Below are 5,630 nucleotides of genomic sequence, written 5' to 3' on the forward strand. Positions count from 1 at the left end.
ACCATGAAGACCCTTGTGGTGGCTGTAGAGGAAGGACATTTGTATCCCTTTCGTCAACTTGAGTAACTCATGTGAGCTTTCATTTGTACAGAATATTACACTGGAGTGGGGTGTAGAGGAATAAATATGTGCTCTACAGAATAAGTGAATGATGAATGAGTGAATGAATGAATGAGAATTGCATCTTTGGGGAGGGAAAGTGAGGTCAGTGAGGGATTCATAGAGGAGGGGACATGAGGTGGGTGTAGGAAGACAGGTTTTTGTGGAAGGAGGTTATTTCTCCCAGAAGCTCAGCAAGGGCATGACTGGAGATGAGGTTTGTGGAGCGAGTGAAAAGGTGGAAAAATCTTTGAGGAGGAGACAGAGACTAAATCCTGGAGTTCCTAGTGGGCTGTATGCAAGAGTTTGGATTTTATCCAAGTTTTAGAAAAAGGAGACATTGAAGACTTTTAATTTTGCTGGGGGAGCATGAGTTGACATCATCAGAAGTAAGTGGGCATGTAGTCTCTTCATTTTGGATTTGGCCTTCTTTACCTTGTGGAACAGAGGGAACCACAAGTAAGAGTTTTCGAGAAGAAGAAGAAGACTGGGCCTCTTGCATAGGTGGGAATGGTAAACCTAACCTACATGATCTCAATATATTTATTTATTTATTTTTAATGTTTATTTATTTATTTTGAGAGAGACAAAATGCAAGTGGGGGAGGGGCAGAGAGAGGGAAAGAGAGAGAGAGCGTCCCAAGCAGGCTCTGCATTGTCAGTGCAAAGCCAGACGTGGGGCTCGAACTCACAAACCATGAGATCATGACCTGAGCTGATACCAAAAGTTGGACATTTACTGGACTGAGCCACCCAGGCACGCCTGCATGATCTCACTTTTATCTCTCAAAAGCTCCTGAGGGCAGAGGCTCCATATAAGAAGCCAAGTCACATGATCAGGAAGGGACGAAATGGGGCAAAAACTCAGGTTTGCCTGACTTGCAGGGCATGACAGACACTTGCTTCTGGTCCTCATCCTGATTTTGAATGAATCACTTTTTAACTGCTTCCAATTCCTATTACCTTAAATACAGAATAAGGCAGTAGTACCCTTCAATCTTTTGGATTCTGTAATTCTAATCATAGAAGCAATTTGAGTTTGTGAAAATGCTTAACCTTCTCAAATGCAGACAATACTAACAGTCACTGCATATAGTGGGCTGAAGTCCTGTCATTCTTAAAAGCGACCCCAGGGAGTGGGTTATTGCTTTCCAAACACAATAAAGAGGCCATGAAACAAAAGTGTTTGAAATTCTACCAATATAAACAAGAGTGCTTCTTCTCTATTAATGCATTAAAACAATTCTATAAAAAGTAGAAAATTCCTTGCAGCCCCAACTGCCAAATCTGCCCCTGAGTTCCAGAGAGTCTGCATCTCCCAAGTCAGAGTCTAGATTTCAAAGATGCCCTGAATGAAGAGGAAAAATTCTCTCTGCGTTGGACTGGTCCCAAGAATGTCAACACTGGTGGCCTATGAGCTTCTGCCTCTGCCGCAATTTAATCTCAGTTTGCTGAGCTAGGGGTTAGCTATGAAAGGTCTAAGAGGCAAAAAAGAAGCTGCATAGAGTACCTCTAAGTATGCATGTCTGCATCATGAGCGGGCCAACGAGATGGGACATATTCAACGAAACACAAATTTCTAAATTTGCTCTTTAAAGAGTGTGTGTTTCCCAGCAGGAAATTGATGTCTTATAAAATTGGTTATGTTTATTAAAGAAAATCTAGAAAATGTAAAAAGTATGAGTTAAAAAATTATTCTTGAGACCACTAGTTGGTTCCATTGTCATTGGTGTATTTTTCCTAGTCTTTAGGGTAATGAATAGGTTTCTGCTTGCTTTTTTACGTAGCTCCAACAATAATATATAAATAGTTTTTATTCTGCTGATATCTTTTTTTTTTAATTTTTTCAATGTTTATTTATTTTTGAGACAGAGAGAGACAGAGCGTGAGCAGGGGAGGGGCAGAGAGAGAGGAAGACAGAATCCAAAGCAGGCTCCAGGCTCCCAGCTGCCAGCACAGAGCCTGATGGTGGGCCCGAACTCACGAACTGCGAGATCATGACCTGAGCCAAAGTCAGACGCTTAACCGACTGAGCCACCCAGGCGCCCCTGATGCTTATCTTTAATTTCAATTCTATCAATAATGAAATGCCTTCTTGAAATCAAATGATTAATTTAGTCTCCTGAGGAATAAATTCATGAGACTGTCCTCAAGAAAACATAGTTACAAAATAACCAATATTTCCAGCATATTCTAAACAAAAATGACAACTTCTCCTAAAATGAAATATTACCAGATGAATATTATGCATCTTATATGCCAAATAAATGTAGATATTCAATTTTGGTATAAAAAGTGGTAAATCAGTCTACTTGTGGTAATTGGCAGTTTAGAAAATGGAGTACAGTGAATGTTAAAAGTTTGATCAAAATAAAAACAGAGCATGGGTAGGAGTTTTTACAAGCCAAAGAGGCAAAGAAAGGTACATACCTGACAGTAGAGGAGGTTGGAAGGTGACTTTTCTTTCCCTAAAATTCCTGACCATGAGAGTTAAAAAAAAAATAGCTAACTAGGAGAGATATAAATACATCTGAATATACACGAAGATGAAATGAGAATAAGAAAGATACTGATTTATAAGAATATATTATGTATTACAAGTAATTTATTTTCCAAAATGTAGAAAGCATTAAAAAATAAATATTGAATAGTGTCTGTTTCCCCCCAGTAAATAACAGAAGTTTCAAAAAAAAAAAATCAAACAAATAGTTCAAGAACAAAGCAATCCAAAAAAGAATAAATGTCCTAGAATGTGCTAATACAACATTAAGTGGCTATTTAGAATGCATTTGGGCACATTTAAATTAGATGATTATGTAGATCTTTTGAAGTACTCAAACAAAATGATAATTAATAGTTATCTATTTATTTTGCCTATTGATAAGCTCTTAACTGAATTAAATATAATTATGGAGCATTTGGGGAATAGAAGTATGATGAATTAATCAAAGCCAGTAAGAATAATAGGGAATAATTTAGACTGCTTTCTGTTTGCATGGTCTTGGGTGAATTACTAAATATCCCTGTGCTTCATTTTCCCCATCTGCAAAATGGGAATAATAGTACCTACCTCATGGCTATTATGACAGTTAAAGGAAATGAGGTCTTTAAAGGGCATGACACTGTGCTGGCATATCAACCCAAAGGGAGCAGTCATTGTACAAGTGAAGGAACTATGAGAATCAGATTTAAAATTCATGTTTTTTTCTCTCCTGCTTGATGTTACTTAGTACTCTGAGTATTTATGACTAAAGACATTATCATAGACAAAGTCATCAATCCCTGACTGATGCAGGGGTTGTGCCCTCCTCTTATAAGGGACAGAAGGCAGATAAAAAGAATAGTAATCTTCACTTATTTCTCCCTACCTAAACACCTCTGCTGTTGAAAACAGAAGCTTGGCCCAGTTTAACAATAAAAAAAGGTAAGAATAATCCAGTAGGGGGAAAATTCACCCAGGTGACAGGTGAAGTTGGTGTAATGATCATTTCTGTGCTATTTAAAGGTCCACTAATCAGTTACCAGTATAATCTCATACTAGTTTTAATGATGGTCAAGCAAGAACTTCCTATTCTCTACACCAAAAACTAAACAAAAATGTCAAGGAGCAAATGTAATCATGTGGCTACTTGTTCAGGCTTCGTCTGACTCTGTTCATGGGTCTCTTAGAGTCTCCTGGAATAAAGTCAAAGTACTGGGTTAGTTCCCAGGTGGGCCTCTTACCTGCTTTCATACATGTTGACCTAAATCAGACTTGGCTTTTCAGTTTGCAAATGCACAATATTGGAGGGACCTGTGGTCAAAGTTAAGAGGGTGTGCGATAGTTAAGAAAGTAGGGGGAGGGATCAGTCCTGAACAATGGTAGGTTACTTCAAAAATATCAGATTCATGCCTAAAAGATGGTAGAACTTGATGTGTTCATCCAGAAACACAAATGCTTTGAGGGGCATATTAGAAAGGTCTAAAACAGAAAAAGTTTCATCTCAGTTTGCTGTCTGATCATAGTCACGCCCTCCAAAAATATAAGGTAAATATTCCTATAATCTCAAAAGCCCATTCTAACTTTCTCTTTGTTCCAGTTGTTTTCATTAGCTTTCCTTCTCCAGATAAGACCTCCTATTGGGTCTGCTTCATATTTCTGTAATCTTTTCAAGAGGTCAGGCCCCCAGACTCCTGCTATGGCCTTCATTATTCATGAGATAAGATCAGATTATCTTCTCACCTGGAGGGCAGTGACAAAACGTTGGTGTGACTTAGAGTATCTTCTCATCTTTCAATCTGGCTGGACTAAAGACTCCTGTTAAGGCTTGATTTCTTTGATCTTTTATTAGAAGGTCCCCCTTTGATAAGTTGGCCTGTAACAACCCAGCACCTTACTTTCTCTTTGGTCTTTTATTGAACTGAATTCCCTACTTTTTGGAGCTGGGGAGAAAAGGGGCAATTTTTGAAGAGTAGAGGGCTCCAGAGTCTCTGAAATGTGATTTAGTGTGATCATCTGTTCTCAAGGACTAAATAATATATCCATCTCTGTTATGAGTTGTGTGTAGAACCTGCTCATATCATCTTCCCTTGCTCGCTGAGCGCAGGCAGGAATGAATGGCTGTGATGTGAGATTTATGAAGGCCCCCATCCCCTCAGTGTCTCCCAGCCTATTCACATTTACTACCCAAGCATCAGACCCTCCTGACAGATGGGATGGAACTTGTACCAGGAGTCACTTCCAGCCGTGTCTGTCTTTGATGTTTTATTAAGTGTATGATTTACTATTTCTTCCTTTGATTTACTAACAAGAGTAAGAAATAAGGAGCATAGGTTGGTAACAAAATCCAAATGGTCACTTTTAAGGAATTGTTTAAATGTATTAGTTTTCAGAGCAGTGAGGCCTCCACCAAGAGTGTTTTCCCAGCATCAAGCATATGTCCAAATTTGAGGAGGAGTCTACCATCTAAGGATACCATTTGGAAAAAGGTTAAGCACTGGGCTGGCAGGAAAGGTGGTTGTGTGTGTGTGTGTGTATGTGTGTGTGTGTGTGTGTGTGTGTGTGTGTGTGTGTGTGTGTGCAAATTAGCAAATCCTTCCCCTGGTTAAACAAAGTAACAATGATGTCATTTCTTGTAGCTCCTTGCAACCTAGAAAAGAGCTAGAAGTTGATCAGTGTTGTAAGTGTTCCTTCCTCCCTCTTTGGTCCTAATAATCATCATTTCTGAACGCTGGAAAATAGAATGCCAGATGTTTATCACTACCCAGAGCTTGGAGGACACCACAAGGAATGCTACATTTTGGAACTTGGGACCTTGTTATGCTTGAAGCTTAACTGGTGGGACATCAACATTCTTTGCCTTGTCTTTGCAAAATATTTGCTGTAAAGTGTAAATAAAGAAAGGGGAGTATTTCGTCACATTGCTATGCTAAAACATCTGGTATCTGGGGTTGTGTTTATACCCTTCTGCACTGCAGGCTCGTCCTTCAAAGCAATCTGGATTTTTCTTTCACCTCTTTGAATGTCCAAAAAGTGACTTTCATGTTTTTCTT

The sequence above is a fragment of the Felis catus genome, chromosome A1 (genome assembly GCF_018350175.1).
Source record: "Felis catus isolate Fca126 chromosome A1, F.catus_Fca126_mat1.0, whole genome shotgun sequence".
In the NCBI taxonomy this organism is placed as follows: domain Eukaryota; kingdom Metazoa; phylum Chordata; class Mammalia; order Carnivora; family Felidae; genus Felis; species Felis catus.